Here is a 19632-nt window from a genome sequence, read left to right as displayed (position 1 = left end):
GAGGGCCCGGCAGTGTCCCCAGCTGCCAGCAGGGGGCGTACGACGACTACATTGTGAGCAAGTGGATCCTGCAGTGTACTTAGCTGCCAGCAGGTGGCGCACGGGCACCACACCATGAGCAAGAGGACCCTGCAGCGTCCTGGTTGGCAGCAGGGGGCGTGCTGCCACCACACTGTGAGCAAGAGGATCCTGTAGTACCACCAGCGGCCAGAAGGGGGCGTGCCCCCACTACAAGGCAAGCAAGAGGGCCTGGCAGTGTCCCCAGCTGCCAGCTGCGGAGCCAGCCGCCACTTCACTTGGAGCAAGAGGGCCGGGCAGTGTCCCCAGCTGCCAGCATCGGGAGTGCTGCCACTACACTGTGAGCAAGAGAGCCCTGCAACGTCCCCAACTGCCAACAGGTGGCGTGCCATCACTATACTGCGAGCAAGAGGGCCCTGCAGTGCCCCGGCGCCAGCAGGGGGCGCTGGCCACCACTGCAAGAAAGAGGGCCCTGCAGTTGCTGTAGTCGCCAGCAAGGGGCGCACTGGCACAGCACTGTGAGCAAGAGGGCCCTGTAGTGCGCGGCTGCAAGCAGAGGTCACCGGAGCCCGGCTTTTCAGATTACTGATGTTTCGCCCGTCTCCGCCGCTCCCCTCTAAGCATGCGTCTCTGCGCCTGCGCCGCGACCCTCCCCCCCCTCCCCCCCACCGCGCAGGCGTGCGACTCTGCGCTTGCGCCGCGCTGGCCTGCGACTCTGCGCTGGCCTGCGCCGCGCCTGGCGCGCGACTCTGGGCCTGCGCCGCGCCAGCCTGCGACTCTGCGCCTGCGCCGGCCTGCGCCGCGCCTGGCGTGCGACTCTGTGCCTGCGCCTCGCCGGCCTCTGACTCTGCGCCTGCGTCGGCCTGCGCCCGCGCCTGGCGTGCGACTCTGCGCCAGCGCCGGTGCTGTACGTTTGTGAGGGCGGAGCTGAATTCTCCTCAGCCCAGACGCTGAGAGCATCGCGAGGGCGGAGCTGTGTTCTCCTCTGCACAGACCTCGGGGGTACCGTGAAGACAGAGCAGCGTTCTACCCTGCCCAGACCCTGGCGTGGGGGGGCACCGCGAGGGCGGAGCTGCGTTGTGCTCAGCACAGACGTTGGCGGCACCGCCTCGCTTTGGGACAACTCGGGGCCGCATCCACAGTGAATAAAATACTTCCTGTTTCTAGCCCTGAATAACGAAGGTCAGAGACTACTTAGAATGGTTCAGTGTGGAAAACGGGAAACCGAAATCCCCTCTGAATCCTGCGCACAGAGGTTCTCTCCACCCAAGGGTTAGGGTTAGGATTTTAGGGTTAGGGTTTTAGGGCTAGGGCGAGGGCGAGGGTGAGGGTTAGAGGGTTAGAGGTTAGGGGTTAGGGTCAGGGTCAGTTTCGGAGTCGGGGTCGGGTTAGGGGTTAGGGTTGGGGTTGGGTTAGGGTTAGGGTTTGGTTCCATGTTAGGATTAAGATTCGAGTTAGGGTTCGGGTTCTGTTTTGGGTTAGGTTTAGGGTTAGGGTTCATGTTCGGGTTAGGGTTCAAGCCGTTCTCTTGCCTCAGCCTCCCGAGTAGCTGGGGTTATAGGCACCCACCAACATGCCCAGCTAATTTTTTTATTTTTGGTAGCGACAGGGTTTCACCATGTTTCCCAGGCTTCTCTCGAACTCCTGACATCAAGTAATCCACCTGCCTCCGCCTCCCAAAGTGCTGGGATTACAGGCATGAGCCACTGTGCCCAGCCTTCACTTTCTTCTCTGAGTCAGAGATCTCTAGCAAGATAGCCTTTTCACAACTTTTATTGCAACGGAAGTATTTCAGAACTTTATCAGGTTAAACTGTTAAGGGTATGTCTGTTTTTCTATGATACACTGAATTTAGGAATATATGACTCAGTAATGAAAGTTGATCTGGCATCACTCTTGGCATTTGAGTTCCTAGATGGAGAAGGGTCTGTTTTTCTGGCATGATCATATCTTACAGGATGCAGCACCCCAAGAGGACCCTAGCAATTGGGAGAATTTTGTTTACATGACACTAAACCCCAAATAACCTTAAATTCTAAATAAAAGTTCCAAGGGTAATTTGTATAAGGGTCTTGTTTTTTGTTTTTTGTTTTGAGATGGAGTCTCACTCTGTCACCCAGGCTGAAGTGCTGTGGCATGATCTTGGCTCACTGCAACTTCCACCTCCCGAGTTCAAGTGATTCTCCTGCCTTAGCCTCCAAAGTAACTGAAATTATAGGTGCCTGCCACTATGCCCAGCTAATTTTTTGTATTTTTAGTAGAGACGGGGTTTCACCGTGTTGGCCAGGTTGGTCTCAAACTCCTGACCTCGTGATTTGCCCGTCCCAGCCTCCCAAAGTGCTGGGATTACAGGCGTGAGCCACTGCACCCAGCCAGTGCCTTGTTTTTAAAGAAAATAAATTATATGACAGGTTTGTTTCATATACATCTATATATATAAACTATACTCGTGAACATTTTACTCAACATTTAAAAATCTTTAAGACCTTTCAATACATAAATCTTACATAACAAAATCTAGCAAAAGTGTATAAAATCTAAACACATTTCTAAAAGAAAGGGTGAGGCTTTCAGGGTGGCTATGCTGTGTTGGATATGGGCAGTGTTCTCTCTCTCTTGTGGTTCTGCTTATATGGCAGTTCCAGCTCACAAGAGCCCTCGGAGCCTGTCTGTTGGCCTGCATCCTGTGGCATTTGGCAAGTGAGATCTGTTTAATATAAGGTGTCCATAAAGCCAAGATTATGATATCTAAAAATAATCAACACTAATTCCCCAGAAATTTTGTCTTTTTTGACCAAGCCACTGGTGCAATGTGGAGTCACTGCATTATATGCAAAAAGAATAATGCCCTCACTCCAGAGTCTGAACCAGAACTGACCCTTGGTGGTGATTCCCCCTTTATTCTAGGAGGTGTTAACATTAGCTATGGCAATGTAAAAACGGTGTTTCTGGACCTCTCGGGTTCACGCCATTCCCCTACCTCAGCCTCCCGAGTAGCTGGGACTACAGGCGCCCGCCACCTCGTCCGGCTGGTTTTTTTGTATTTTTTTAGTAGAGACGGGGTTTCACCGTGTTAGCCAGGATGGTCTCGATCTCCTGACCTCTTGATCCGACCGTCTTGGCCTCCCAAAGTGCTAGGATTACAGGCTTGAGCCACCGCGCCTGGCCTTGCTTATTTCTTTTATAATAACTAAGTCATATAAATTGAGCTCACAAAAATATTTATATTAATAAAATTATAATTTATCATTTGTAATGTTTGAGTTTTTCTTGTACATTTTTATATAGCAAGAAAAACAGTTTTTACTTTTAAAAATGGTTTTTAAAAAATCAGAGCAAGCCTAAACCCCTTCATTTTATAAATACAATAACCTGAGGCTCTTCATTGCTGGTGACTCACACAGGCACACACTCAGCATTGCTGGATGTCAGCTCAGGATCCAGAATGCATTTGAACAATTCATGCTAAATTAATAAATGCACTTTAATATAGGCCCATATTAATCCCAAAATAACTAAACCTGTGGAATTTGTAAAATAAGATGTTTATGAATGAGGACATGGCATTTTGACTTAGTTCTGATTCCCCCCTTTCTGAAAGCAGAATCTACAGTCTATTTTCCCATTGCTAGATTTCAGAGGAGAGCCTGGTGTCACTTACAGCAGACATTGCAGATGCCTCAGCATTTCGGATGAAGACGGTAAAGACCTTCTTTGTTTCAAAAAAACCTTTTTTTCCAGGGGAGAAAACACAGGTTGGATCTAAACTCAATCCTCCTGTTGAAATATTTTAATGACACTGAAAGAGGTTGTTGCATTTGGCAGGTGCAGGTGGAGCTGTGCAGTCCTGCACTGAAGCCCTGCAGTCCTGACTTCTCAGTGGAGCTAGAGGAGAATTATATTAATGTGTTTGCACTACTTGCTCAATTGTAAAGCATAACAAATATATTTAAGGCATGTTTTTAAAATGAGAATAAAATAGTTTAACAATGTTTATACACCTATTTTAGTTATTACATTCTCTAATCTATTTTTATCCTCACAACCATGGAAGAGCTCCACCATCTCCATTTCAGAAAGTAGACAGTAACTGAACAACACTATCTTCTTTTAAAAAACATTTATTTCATTATGAAAGTTTATGGTTTATGTAATTAATACCTTTTTGTGGTCTGCATTCAATGGGTGTGGGCATCTGCACACTGTCGTGGGTCCACTATTGTGATATCGCACACAGTGGTCTCACTGCCCTAAACAGCCAAGGCTCTCTGCCCATCCATCCTTTCCTGTTCCCAACCCCTGTCAACCACTGATTATTTTGCTATCTATGTAATTTTCCCTTTTCCAAAATGTCACATAATGCCCACAGCAATGAATGCGAGTTTCTTTTGCTCCACATCCTCACCAGCATTTGTTGTTTTTGGTCTTGTGGATTTTGGCCATTCTAATAGGTATGTAGTGGTATCTTACTGTTGTCTTAATTGGCAATTCCTAATAAGACATTATACAGAGCATATTTTCATATACTTAATTTCCATCTGCATAAATGTTCAGCTTTTACCCATTTTTAATTGGGTTGTTTGTTTTCTTATTGAGTTTTAAGAGTTCTTTGCATATTTCAGATATGAATCCTTAGATATAGTTTGCAAATATTTTCTCACAGTCTCTGGTTTGTCTTTTTATTCTCTTAACAGTATCTTTCACAAAACTAAAGTTTTTTTATGTTAAAGTTCAAGTTCCCAATATTTTTCTTCGTGAATAATGCTTTTGGTGTTGTATCTAAAAGAATCACCAAATCCGAGGTTATCTAGAGTTTTTCCTTATGTTATCTTCTAGGAGTTTGAAAATTTTGCATTTCATATATTGATCTAATCTCTACTTTGCATTAACTTTTGTAAAAGGTGTAACGTCTGTTTATAGATTCTTTTTTTTTTTTTTTTTTTTTTTGCACATGGATGTCCATTTGTTCCAGCATCATTTGTTAAAAAGACTCTCCTCTCTCCATTGAATTGCCTTTGCTCCTTTGTCAGAGATCAGCTGGCTGTATTTCAGTCTGTTTGTTTCTCTGACGTATGTGTGTATGTCTTCTGTTTTGCCTTCAGTTTAAAAAAATGTAATTGCTACCTCAATTTGCTTATGAATTCTCATTTGTAAACAGAAGAGCGTAAATTAATGCCTGAGTATATTTTAGGGTAGATGTTGCCTTGAATACAATGAGCAGAATGAGTTATAATTTTAAAGTGAATATAAAAATTTGACCATAGTGGTAACAGATTTGCGAACTAGTGATATCAATGACAGAGTCCATTGCAATATTGCTTCATCCTTTGGCTCAGCTCTGCTTCACACCAGGTAACTATCAATCCCTTTTGTGATTAGTTCAAGGATTTCTGTGGGGTGGAAAGTAGAAATACGATATCAGTGGCGGGAGAGAAGGCAGTTTCCCAGACTGCGAGCAGTCAGATCTCCAGTGGGTCCCAACACTGCCCTGTGGCAATATCTAGAGGGTGATGGAAACAGAGACAGGGTGCAAATGAGGTGGGTGCTGGCCCTAGGGTTCCCAGTGTTTCCTGGTTCCCATGGTCTATAAGACGTCTGAAATGAGACCTTCCGGGCTTTGGGGGGCCGCTGAGGAATTGGAAAATGAGGAAGTGAGCAGTGACAATCTAGACTGATTATTAGAGGTACGTCTCTCATTTTTCAGTAACCAAGGAGCCTTTGATTAGTAGTGAAATTGTGGCACCCCAACAATGGTGGAGTGGAATATCCTGCTACTCTGGAGGGGTGATGGCTCAGGGTCAAGACTGAACTAATTAGAAAAAGAAATGCACTCCAGGAATATCAAGTCCAAAACGAAGCTCTTCAAACCATCTGGGAAGAGAAAACAGCATGACAAGGAAAGGTATATTTGTCTGATCCCAGGAATCAATATAAACATCCATGATAACCCCACCTATTTTTTAAATATATGATTTGGATGAAACAAGAGAAAGAGACTGATTGTTGCTGAGTCCCTGCTGCAGTCCCGACACAGCTGGAGATGCCCTGCTCCCCCGCTCCCCCGCTCCCCCGCTCCCCCGCTCCCCCGCTCCCCCGCTCCCCCACTCTCCTGCTCTCCTGCTCTCTTTATTTTGTTGATGCTCATGAGGACCCTGATGTCTGAGGAAGAAGGTTCCCGTCCAGCTCTGCCCCTGGTGTGTCACGTGCCGGCCTTGTCAACGCACAGGAGAACCTGACAGGGTGAGTGTTATAACCCCAATCATAGAAAAGGAAACGTCTCTAAAGTCTTTAGCATCTTGCCCGAGTTCGGACACTTAGCAGAGGCCTGAGTTTAGATGCAGCCCCGTCTTGCTCTTTGACAGCCTCAGCACCACGTGCCCTGGGTGACCCACGCAGAGTCACTGACAACCCTCTTGGTTGGCTCATGGCACAGCGTGGAGCGAAATGGCCCACTGACTTTTCCAGACACTTTGACAATTCGTGATATAGTTTATGCTGTCACTCCCAGTGAGTTCTATTGTTCAGTTTAATAGAATACCTAATTCTGTGTTTATTATGAATAAAGGGAGATTTCTTGTGGTTTGTAAGAATATGAAGGATATCTATTTTGTATACAAGTTGGAAGTTCCAATACTATAGGAAGCATAAGTGCAGGTTATAATGATGGGTCTTTTATAAGACTGAATTCACATCAAACTGAATCAGTAACTCCGGCTGTATGAACGGGGTGAGACATTAAACATTTAATGAAAAGAATTCCTTTCTTACGTTACAGCAAGGACTAAATATGTCTAATTATCATTCCCGCTAAGAAGATGTATTGTGATATTTGCAGTTAATCACTCATTCAGTTCCAAGGGTATTTATTAATTGTCTGCTCTGGGCATAACAACAATTGGAAGCAGTATGTTCACACGAAAAAAAACTTACCTGAGGCTCTAAGTCACAACTTTCCATGACCAGCACACATTTCTGATTTGAAATACATATCTAAAGCTTCAAATGCATAAATAGATATCCCAATCTAGAACTAAGTTAATAGTTGCTTAGAATTAATTGTTTAAATTATCCTGGGAACCAGAAAGATATGTCTACATGAAACAATAAAGGTTATATTAGAATTAATAAACTTTAGAAGACCATTTTAATCTTAATATATAAGCATACTACCTAGGCACACTGTTTAAATACATCTGCAACCTACTATTTTTAGATTTAGGTAAATCATTAATCCTTAAATTTGGAAGATTTCAGCGTTAGAGCTCTAGACTATGAAACTTGGAAGTTTTTCTAAAATTTTTCAGTTTTTATCCAGAAATACATATTTTCCTGGCACTGAGAACTGCAAGAAATTTCACTTGGAGTCTCCAAATAGTCAGCCATGTGTGATGTCAACATCAGTGTAATAGATACTATCACAAACATCCTGTGACTTTTATTTTTTTTTTATACTTTAAGTTCTGGGATACATGAGCAGAACGTGCAGGTTTGTTACACAGGTATACACGTGCCATGGTGGTTTGCTACACCTGTCAACCTGTCATCTATGTTAGGTATTTCTCCTAATGCCATCCTTCCCCTAGGCCCCGACCCTGCAACAGGCCCCCATGTGTGATGTTCCCCTCCCTGTGTCCATGTGTTCTCATTGTTCAACTCCCACTTATGAGTGATAACATGCGGTGTTTGCTTTTCTGTTCCTGTGTTAGTTTGCCAAGAATGATGGTTTCCAGCTTCATCATGTCCCTGCAAAGGACATGAACTCATCTTTTTTTATGACTGCATAGTATTCCATGATGTATATGTGCCACATTTTCTTTATTCAGTCTATCATTGATGGGCATTTGGGTTGGTTCCCAGTCTTTGCTATTGTGAATAGTGCTGCAGTAAACATACGTGTGCATGTGTCTTTATAGTAGAATGATTTATAACCCTTTGGGTATATACCCAGTAATGGGATTGCTGGAGCAAATGGTATTTCTGGTTCTAGATCCTTGAGGAATTGCCACACTGTCTTCCACAATGGTTGAACTAATTTACAGTCTCACCAACAGTGTAAAAGTGTTCCTATTTCTCCACATCCTCTCCAGCATCTGTTGTTTCCTGACTTTTTAACGATCGCCATTCTAACTAACATGAGTTGGTATCTCATGGTGGTTTTGATTTGCATTTCTCTAATGACCAGTAATGATGAGCCTTTGTTCATATGTTTCTTGGCCACATAAATGTCTTCTTTTGAGAAGTGTCTGTTCATATCCTTCACCCACTTCTTGATGGTTTTTTTTTTTCTCCTTGTAAATTTGTTTAAGTTCCTTGTAGATTGTGGATATTAGCCCTTTGTCTGATGGATAGATTGCAAACATTTTCTCCCATTCTGTAGGTTTCCTGTTCACTCTGATGAGAGTTTCTTTTGCTGTGCACAAGCTCTTTCGTTTAATTAGATCCCATTTGTAAATTTTGGCTTTTGTTGTCGTTGCTTTTGGCGTTTTAGTCATGAAGTCTTTGGCCATGCCTATGTCCTGAATGATATTGCCTAGGTTTTCTTCTAGGGTTTTTATGGTTTTAGGTCTTATGTTTAAGTATTTAATCCATCTTGAGTTAATTTTTGTATAAGGTGTAAGGAAGGGGTCTAGTTTCAGTTTTCTGCATATGGCTAGCCAGTTTTCCCAACACCATTTATTAAATAGGAAATCCTTTCCCCATTGCTTGTTTTTGTCAGGGTAGTCAGGCATCTTAAACTTTAAAATTTAAGAACTTGCATTTTTTTTAAAGTAACTGGCAACTGACAATCATTTAAAAATCCATAACCTAAAAAAATAATAATTCCTCCTAAGTTTTCAACCAAGAGAAGTGAAAATCTGTTGACACAAAGGTCTGAATATAAGTATTCATAACAACTTTCTTCTTAATAGCCAAATATTTTTAAAATAGTCTATCACTGAAGAGTAGATAAGCTGTAATATATTCCTACAACGGTTACTGCCCAACATAAGAATTACATATACACTGGAAATCACATGGACGTATCTCAAAGGCATTAGAATACATGAAAGAAACTAGGTATAAGAGAATATTCTATATGATTCCATTTATATCAAATACTTCTTTTTTGAGATAACATCTCACTCTGTCACCAAGGCCGGAGTGCAGTGATGTGATCACAGATCACCGCAGCCTTGACCTCCCAGGCTCAGGTGATTCTTCAGCCTCCTGAGTATCTGGGACCAAAGGGGTTGGGACCAAAGGGGTGTGCCACCACACCTGGCTAATTTGTGTGTGTGTGTGTGTGTGTGTGTGTGTGTGTGTGTGTGTGTGTGTGTGTTTTAAGAGATGGGGTTTTGCCATGTTGCCCAGGCTGGTCTCAAGTTCCTGGGCTCAAGTGATCCCCGCTTCTCAATCTAGTGCTAGGATTACAGACCTGAGTCATTGCATGTGGCCTGTATCATATTCTAAGACAAACAAAACTAGAGTGAAAGAAAGCAACTGCCGGAAGCTGTGGTGTGGGGCAGGGGTCACTGACTACAGCAGCATGCAAGAGAAATTTGGGGGTAATGAAATGTATTTTAATGGTACTGTTGTGTACATGACTATATGTATATTTGTCAAAATGCATTGATTTGTACACTTAAAATTACTAAATTTTGTTATATGTAAATTAAACTCAATTAGATAATAAAAAATAAACTTTTGATCCTGAAAAAATACCTACCTACATACAAACTACCTCTGAAACAAACTACTTTTTCAGAATTTCTAATTTAAATATTCAGAAATATGAATGATGATGATGAATTTTAACAAGGCTTACATAATTCAATTCTGTTTTGGATCATGTCTGAGAGGCATATTAGCTGCTGGACTTATTTGGATTTCCTTTCCTCCTTTGCATATGAAAAAATAAGAGGTTGAGACAGAAACAAGATATGTAATTTATGTACAATGAAACTTTCTACTGCCCAGGAGATGAGGCTTTCTATTGTCCAATGAATTGTGCCTGGCAGCACAATTCACTGCTTCACAATTCATCGTTCTTTTTACCCTCAGAGCATCCTTGAAATGATTGACTCAACCATGAGGGAAACACTGTAAATATTCTCAGATGCAAAGTCACAGTACCACCTTCACAGAACACCTGCAGGTGCAAGTAACTAAAAATCTAGCTCAATTTTACTTTAAATACAAGGGAATTTATTGACTCAGGTGGGTAGTTCAGAAGGAGGCCAGGCTTCAGTGTGAATCTGAGCACAGAAGCTCATGGATGCTACCAGGACTCAGTCTCTTCCCAATTTTCTGCTCTGCCTTCAGTGAAGTCAGAATAATTCTGCATGTGGCAAAATCTCCAGGAACAATTTATGAGGTTGCATTCTTCACCAAAGAGGGAGCATGAACAAGCACACCCTTGTTCCTAACAACCTAGCGCAACTTGTATTTGACTCTAATTGGAACAACTCAGACCCCGCCCATCCCAAAGTCCATTAGGGGGACCAAGGGAGTGCTTTGTGGCATCTGGCATGAGCCTCAGTTATGCACTCACTTTGGAACCAGTAACTGTGACACAGGGTGAGACAGTGCTGGTTAAGTCAACCGGGACCCACCCCATGTTTCAAACCACGTGACTGAATAATTCAGGGCTCTGTTGGGAAGGAGAAAGGGGGATGCTTCTTAAATAGCACCCACCACTCAACTACAATTTAATTTGACAGGAACCCGGAGGCCCTGCCATAGAAATCTCTCACAGTTGCTTGGAATGAGAGCACTCAATACAAAAATCCTATGGTAGCAACCCTATGGCCTCAAGGGCGCCACGTAGTTGGTGTGGAGGGTGGGGCAAGGAGGGTGGGGAAGGGCTCAGGGTCTTCTGAAGATGAAGCCAAAGAACAGATGGCACTGACTTAGCAGAGTGGAAAATGTTTAACCCCAAGAGATTCCTACAGAGGCAGCTAAGCCACACCACAGACTCCTAGAAGGGCTTGTGTTAGGGTTCCCAAGTGTCTAGGTAAGCTGAGGAGATGGTGAGGCAGACACAGAGGGTCGGTTCAAAGCACATTGGGAAGACTGATCCCAAGACCCCTCAGTCCACACTGGCAGTCAAATGCTCCTCCCTGACATCAGAAAAAGAAACAATTTATTTTCTTCAGATACTGAAACAGAACTTTTCTAAGCTCCAGGACACTGGATAATGCTGCTTATGCAAAGACAGTATTTAGTTAAAGCCAATTTACTGAGCAGGGAGATCAGCGGATTCTTTCTCCCTCTTGGCTCCCAGAATGCTGGGATCAGCTTGTAGTCTTAGGAGATTGGCGACCTCTTTTTGGAGAGGATCTGCAGATACCAACATTTTCAGGGTTTCCTCAGGTCCAGGAGTGCCAGGCTCCTGTGGACTCTTCCTTTGGGGAAGCAAAAGAAGACTCCATCTGTACACACAGAATGCATTAATTACATTTTCTTATTTTCTGTTTTCTTGACGCTCTAGCATCTAGTCTATACTGGGAAAAGATTGTCTTTCCCAGGACCAGCCAATTAAACTACCAATTCAGAACCCATACTCCTAACCACCTACTTTATCTAGCTCTGATACTGTAGGAGACAATACCGCCCTTCCTTAATCACCACAGGGTGAGGTACTAGACAACTAGAAATGGCCCCTATGCCCCAGAGCCTGCTGAAGCTATTAACGCTGGGCAGCCTAAGCCTGCCTGCCCTGCCTGCCCTTGCTGTCCCACAGAGACTACAGCAGAGGATCCTGCCCGTGCCTTCCCCTCTCCTGCCTCTGCCTGGGGCGTCCCTGTGCCTCCTATTTCTAGGGATCTTTGAGTTTGAATGGGACAGTCACTTCCATGTCTCCAGGTCTTAACATCCCTGGTTAAAACAAATTTGAGTACATTTTAAAACATAAGGCTTCCAATGTAATCTTTAAAACCCTTATATGGACAATTTTAAACATATATGTAAATAAACATGAATATAACCAACCCCTGTATATCTATAACCCTTCAGAACAACAAGAAACACATGGGCAATTCTGTTGTATTATGGCTAAAAGGTAGCCATGGACACGAAATGAAGACAAGAAGTCTTTGGAATAAGTGATCCCATCACAATGAATCAATTTTCCATTGGAACATATTTTTACAAAGTCACTGTTTTGAAAATATTTAGCCATGAACTGAAACAAAGTCTGTAAGGTTTTTTTTCCCGGTCTAAGGCGAACAGCATTTTAGAGAATGAACCAGGACACAACTACAGCACAAGAAAAAAGTATGATAATTAAGTTTACACATATGTGTGACTACTCTAACAGAAAACATGTAAGGAGCATTTGTTTTGATTTATATATCAATCTGTACTGTTTAATTTTTTGTGTCATAAATGCTCTTATTTAAAAAAACAGGACTAGTTAACAGTGTCAATTACTAGTAATTCGTGGTATAAATAATTAAAGAAGTATTCAAAAATTATAACTGTTTTCAATAAAGTTTTATTTTACATCATTTTTTTTTACTTACTCAGAAATTGCCCCCCCAAAAATGCAGAGATTTCCCATGTAGCTGCAACCTAGTTTCATCTCTTATTAACATCTTCTATCAGTGTGTCTCACATGGCTTATTAATATCTTACATAATTTGTCATAGTTAATGAACCAATACTGACAGACTATTATTAACTAAAGTCCATATTTCATTTGGATGCCCTTGGTTCTGTCTTACTCTGACCCAGGATCCCATCCAGGATCACGCATGACATGTGGTCATCACGTCCCTGTGGGCTCTTCCTGGCTGTGACAGTGTGTCAGGCTTTCCATGTCTTGATGACCTTGATAGTACTGAGGAGGATTGGTCAGGAATTTTGTAGAATGTCCCCCATTGTCACTGCATGTTCTCAAGGTGAACTGTCACCTTTTATGTTCACTTGAATCATTTGGAAGAGCTACTGTTTGTCAGGTTTCTCCACTGTGAAGTTATTTTTCCTCCTTGCCCATACTGCATGTGTTCTTTTGGAGCAAGTCACTGTGCAGAGCCCACACTTACGGAGTGAGGAGTTGGCTCCACATTATTGATGGCTGAGTGTCTACATCAATTACTTGGAATTCTTTTGCAAAGGAGATTTCTATGCAACTCTGTTTTCTTATTCACCTGTGTATACAAATACAGACACCTAGATAATTACTTTCAGCTTTAATTATTATTCAACACTACAATTCATTCCTGTGTTGGCCATCAGTAGCTGTTTTTATTGGCTATTATTTTTCTTTGATATATTTTAATTTTTTTTAGTACTTACTTTCTGATACTTCAAGATTATCCCGACTCCTATATTTACTGTCCCAGTTCTAGTATCAGACATTTCTTCAAAGAGCCTCATTCCTTTCAGAATGGTAGGAAAACTTACATCTGGCTGCCGAATGAGCACATTGTTGAATGAGCACTTGTTCCTCATTAGCAATGCTAGGAAGTATATGTGTGTGTGTAACCTACCTATACACACCTAATTATAAAGTTTTCTATGTAGAACTGTGTGTATCTATATTAAACTAAACATAAGTTTACGTTCAATAGCACATGAATCATTCTAGCCTTCTCCCCTTGCTAATTTGTAACCTCCCACTTCAACAGTGAGAAACCTGGTTACTACCATCTGCGACTTATGTAAGTCATTGTTTTATTCCAGATACAGATACTGTGGTTTTACAATTGTTCACAATTGCTTCTGTTGGAAAGAATTTTATAAAATAGAATCCAGTGATGAAGTATAGTTTGTTTGCCTTCAGCATACGGATTCTATTAATTTTCAAAGTGACTTAGGTCAACACCATTTTCCCTACACCTTTAGTGAGTTTTTTCCTACATTTGTGTCTTAGTCTGTTTTGTGCTTCTGTAACAGAATACCTGAGGCTGGGTAATTTATAAATAAAAAAGGTCCTTTTGGCTCACAATACTGGTGGCTGGAATGTCTGAGATTGGGCAGTTGCATCTGGTGGAGTCTCAGTCTTTTTCACCTCATGGTGGAAAGTGGAAGGGGAGCAAGGGGTGCACCAGAGATCACATAGCAAGAACGAAAGCAAGAGGGAAGCCAAGGAACCCAGACTCTTGTTAACTACCTACTCCTGCAGGAATTAATCCATTCCTGTGAGAGCAGAACTCACTCATCCCCATGGAGAACATTAATCTATTCATGAGGGATCCGTCCCCATGACCCAAACACCTTCCACTAGGCCCCACTGCCCCACACTGCCACATTGGGGGTCAAATTTCAACACGAGTTTTTGCAGGGACAAACCACATCCAAACCACAGTAATTTGTAGCATAGTTAAATTATTTTTCACATGATGTATTCTGTCCTGGGATACTCCACATCCTGAGTAATTTTGTTTAATTTGAATAGAGTTTGATTTACCCATTTGGTTGTAAAATTCTGCGTATTTTGACCAGTGCATTGTGGTAGGTATCCCACTATTAAAGTATCATATGAAATGCTTGAAACCCCCACCCCATGGAGCCAATGGTTTCCCATCTGTGTAGTTTGCTTTCTGCAGTGTCTCATTAAATGAGGTCACACTGTGTGTATTCTCCTCAGACTGTCTTCTTCCACTTAGCAATGTGCATACAAGATTCACTCATGTCTTTGTGTGAGTTGATAGCTTGTTCCTTTCTATGGCTAAATAGTATTCCATTGCATGAATGTACCACAGTTTGGTTATGCATTTTGGGGAGCAAAACCTACCTCTTCTAACTTTGTTCCAGGGTTGGAGACCTTCAAATTAACTGACAATAGATATATTAGTAGGAGAGACAATACTTGGCTTCTTATTCCACAAGTATCATTGTGGGACAAAATTCATCAGATGGCAGGATCCAGTTTACAAAGAGGTAAAAATAGCCCCAAAACAAGAAACAAGACTAGAATCTGATAACCCACAATAACTATAGCTTTCCTTAAAAAAAAAAAAAAATTTTCAAGACAGGGTCTGGCTCTGTCACCCAGGCTGGAGTGCAAAGGTGCAACAATCTCGGCTCACTGTAACCTCTACCTCCTTGGTGCAAGTGATCCTCCCTCCTCAGCCTCCTGATTAGCTGGGACTACAGGCACATATCATCGTGCCCATCTAATTTTTATATTTTTGGTAGAGACGGGGTTTCCAACATGTTGCCTCGGCTGATCTAGAACTCCTGGCCTCCCAAAGTGCTGGAATTATAGGCATGTGCCACCATGCCCGGCCAAGTTATAGTTTTCCATTGAAACATAAAATTATTCTCTGTAGTAACCATCATTTTTGACCATAATCAAAGTAAGACTATTCTTGTTTTAAATTCAAGTATAGTTTTGTTAGATTTTGCTTGATTATTTACGTAAGTGCAGCAAGAACAGGAGATGAGCACATAGGTGCTTTAAAGTTTCTTTGCTGGAAGTTTTCATACAGAATCTCAGATTTGACTTTTAAAGGCCTCATTCAGGCTAAAAGCCAAGCTAAGAACATAGTATCAAATTTCAGCTGCAGTCCTTATAGCTTTGTGTGAATTCCTCTCTTCTTGAGTCCCCCCAAATATCCCTAAATTCCTGGGCCTACCAGGAAATGACCTTCTTTACTAACCTGTAACGCTGTGATCCCTGTAATGTAAGTATCAGGCTGACTTTTCTCAGAGTGCTGTTGGGAATGAAGTTTTTGGTGTTCTAAAAAAAAAAAAAAAAAAAAGAATTAACATGGGAACAAATAATCTCTTAGCAAGGCGAGCTTTACTTTCTGCAGAAAGGGTGCTACTCAATAGCTGTCCAGCCACAAGACCACACCGAACAAAGGAGACAGAGTTACTTATAACCTGATGTGTCTACCCTACTGCTGTGTCCAGTTACCATTGGCTGGAATAGGACCTCACATTTTACACTTTACCCAATTGGCTATTAGTTTAAAACTTTCTCAATTAGGTAAGGGGAATAGAACAAAGAAAGAAAAGGAAGTTGCCAGGGATAGTTAAGGAAGCATCTCCAAATAAGGAATGGCATACACTATGGGCTGGGGCTTGTCTAGTTCTGTCCAGGCATGCCGGAGCAAGCTAGGACAACTGATTTGGAACACACACACACACACACACACACACACACACACACACACACAGTGGATAGCAATCTTATAGTAAGAAATTGTGACTTTTTACAATCTTTGAAGAAGAACTTTCCCATTTCTCACAGTGTTTTGTAAGCATTGTCTCCATAATAGTCAACCTTACTTCCTTAAAATTGCTGGTCGTAACTGATCTTAGGTACACTTCTAAAATATGATGTTCCAGTAAAAATCTTGATAATATAACCAAATTTTCCAATTATGTCCTGTTATAAGGTGAACAGATTCTTACTGGACTTTTGCTAATAACTATATCATCATGAAAAAAAAGAGTATTCAGTAAGAATTTCAAAATTCTGGAGAGATTAGGCAGGGAAAAAAATGTAAACGCTTCATTTCTGTTTACAAAAGTATAATCTACCAAATTGTTGAAAGTTACAGTTAAATTAAGAGAAAGAGATTTCTTAAATTCAGAAACTAGAATATTAAAGAACCAGCAATGCTCTAAAAAGCTATAAAATTATAATCAATTTTCATCAGTTCATTCAGTGCCACGTAATCAATTCCAGTCTTGCTGGATCTTGGGTTAGCAGTCTCATGACCCCATCAATTTCTCCACCAGGCTTCTGGAGATCTTCACTGAGTCAAGTGTATGGTCTTAAAGTTATTTAAGCAATATCATCAGAAGTCTTTAACCAGAGTACCTGTCATACTCTTTTCCATGAGTCTCAGAGGGAGTCCTGTATTGGAGATGAACATTCTGACCTGTAGCTGATCGCAGGAGCTTTCAGGAAAGCATCAGGGAGAAATAATATCTAAATGACAAAGAGTATGAAATGTCTGTGATTATACCACAGTTGACAAGGATATTTGATTTTTTCTGTGGCATACAACATTTATTTATTTATTTATTTAGAAACAGAGTCTCGCTCTGTCACCCAGGCTTGAGTACAATGGCGTGATCTCAGCACACTGCAAGCTCCGCCTCCCAGGTTCACGCCATTCTCCTCCCTCAGCCTCCCGAGTAGCTGTGACTACAGGTGTCTGCCACCACGCCCAGCTAATTTTTTGTATTTTTAGTAGAGATGGGGTTTCACCGTGTTAGCGAGGATGGTCTTGATCTCCTGACCTTGTGATCCACCCACCTCGGCCTCCCAAAGTGCTGGGATTACAGGCATAAGCCACTGCACCCGGCACAACATTTAAAATAATAATTGGAATTATGACTCATAACTCTATACTGGCACATAGCATGGATAAGGAGGACATTGACAAATTTCCAGGAATTTTATATAATTTCTGAAAACAACATTTTACTGATACAGATATAACACAGGGAAGGTTAGATATCTCTTTTTATTTGTATTTTTTGTAAGGTTTTCCTTATAAAAAATACATCCTACTTTACTTGTGAATCATGCCCTACTTTTCTTGCATGCTTTGCATAGAGTTGTTTCTAGTTATTCTATTGCTTCTAGTAGTTTTATTTACACATATTGATTATAATTTTAATACTTAGTAATCTTTTATTTTCCAGAGAAAACTAACAAGTAAACAGTTATAAACTGTCATATATTAGCATTCCATAGTAGGTTAGAAAATGTATGAGTATACCATCTCCCAACATCTACATCTCCCAACATCTACAACATCTACATATACCATCTCCCAACATCTACATGAATAGTTTCCTCATCGTACAATTTCTCATTGTGGTAGACAAAAACATGTTTATTAATGGTCCAAAATATCTTTAGTCTCTCTGTAAAAATAAGAAGCAAAAATTATATAAACTTGAATTATTTATGTTCAGTAAGTAATGTTTTAGTATTGTATCTTATTTATAAATGGTCTAGATATTTAATGCAAATCTTTTACTTAGCTTAACTTTAAGGTTAAAAATTACCAAAAGTATTTTGGAAACTACTATTAAGCAGATTTACAATAAACAAATTATTTTTGAAATAATGTTTTTCGCTTTTCACAAGATGGCACCGAAAGTGAAGAAGGAAGTTCCTGCCCCTCCTAAAGCCAAAGCCAAAGCCAAAGCTTTAAAGGCCAAGAAGGCAGTGTTGAAAGGTGTCCACAGCAACATACAGAAAAGAAGATCCACATGTCATTCACCTTGAGGTGGCCCAAGACACTGCGACTCCGGAGGCAGCCCACATATCCTCGGAAGATCACCCCCAGGAGAAACAAGCTTGACCACTATGCTATCATCAAGTTTCCACTGACCACTGAGTCGGCCATGAAGAAGATAGAAGAAAACAACGTACTTGTGTTCATTGTGGATGTTAAAGCCAGCAAGCACCAGATTAAACAGTCTGTGAAGAAGCTCTGGGACATGGATGTGGCCACAGTCAACATCCTGATTCGACCTGATAAAGAGAAGAAGGCATATGTTCGACTCGCTCCTGATTATGATGCTTTGGATGTTGCAACAAAATTGGGATCATCTAAACCGAGTCCAACTGACTAACTCTAAATATATGTATATCTTTTCACCATAAAAAAGAAATAATGTTTTTCATAAGAATGACAACTTAATTAGAATCAAATTTAAAAGCTTTAAGATTTTACGTTTCTAGTAAGTATAATATTAGCTTATTTGAGTAGAACTCAAGCAGAATAGGAATTTATGTTTGTTTTATATTCGATAGTGGTAACTTTGAAGACATAGTTGTTTTATTACACCAAAAATATTATATTAACCTTATTTAACTAACTTTTATCCAAATCGTGTTAACTTAAAAAACATTTGACCAGTTCCTATATTTCTAGGAGTTTGGTGAATATTTATTTATAAATGCTTATGTTTTTCCAAGCCAAGTTAGAATAGAACACTTTTAAAGAATTTTATAAATGAATTTTGCAACGCTAACCTGAGTTAAGAAAATATCACATATACATAACACACATTAATAGACATACAAACACAAATAGAGATTTCATAGCTTTCATCCTGAAATTTCAGCCATGAATCAGGCATAAATATTCTGATGGTTAATTTTAGACATCTACTTGATTGGATTAAGAGACACACAGCTGGTAAAACACAATTTCTGGGCATATGTGTGAGGGTATTTCTGGAAGACACTGAGATAACCCTGACCCAATGTAGATGGGCACAGATATGGTTTTGCTGTGTCCCCACTCAGATCTCATCTTGAATTGTAGTTCTTATAATTCCTACATGTCGTGGGAGGGACCCAGTTGGAGGTGATTGAATCATGGTGGTGGTTACTGCCATGCTGTTCTCATGATAGTGAGTGAGTTCTCATGATCTGATGTTTTTATAAGGAGCTTTTCCCATTTGGCTCAGCACTTCTCCTTGTTGCTGCCATGTGAAGAAGGACGTCTTTGCTTCCCCTTCCACCATGGTTGTGAGGCCCCTCCAGCCATGTGGAACTGTCAGCGCATTAAACCTCTTTGTTCTTTATAAATTGCTCAGACTCGGGTATTTCTTCATAGCAGTGTATAAATGGATGAATACAGGCACCATCCAATTGGTTGAGAACACAGATAGAACGAAAAGGAAGAGGAAAGGGGAATTATCTCC

The 19632-nt window shown here is 41.1% G+C and overlaps 1 pseudogene; it reads left to right on the top strand.

The window, feature by feature from the left end:
- The first annotated feature begins 885 nt into the window (after positions 1–885).
- Positions 886–18780, top strand: LOC105490307 (large ribosomal subunit protein uL23 pseudogene; annotated as a pseudogene).
- Positions 18781–19632: the final 852 nt, after the last annotated feature.

Source organism: Macaca nemestrina, unplaced genomic scaffold (assembly GCF_043159975.1).
Source record: "Macaca nemestrina isolate mMacNem1 unplaced genomic scaffold, mMacNem.hap1 Scaffold_116, whole genome shotgun sequence".
Lineage (NCBI taxonomy): Eukaryota > Metazoa > Chordata > Mammalia > Primates > Cercopithecidae > Macaca > Macaca nemestrina.
The sequence above is the reverse complement of the archived record's forward strand: the minus strand, read 5'-3'. Positions and strand labels throughout refer to the sequence as shown.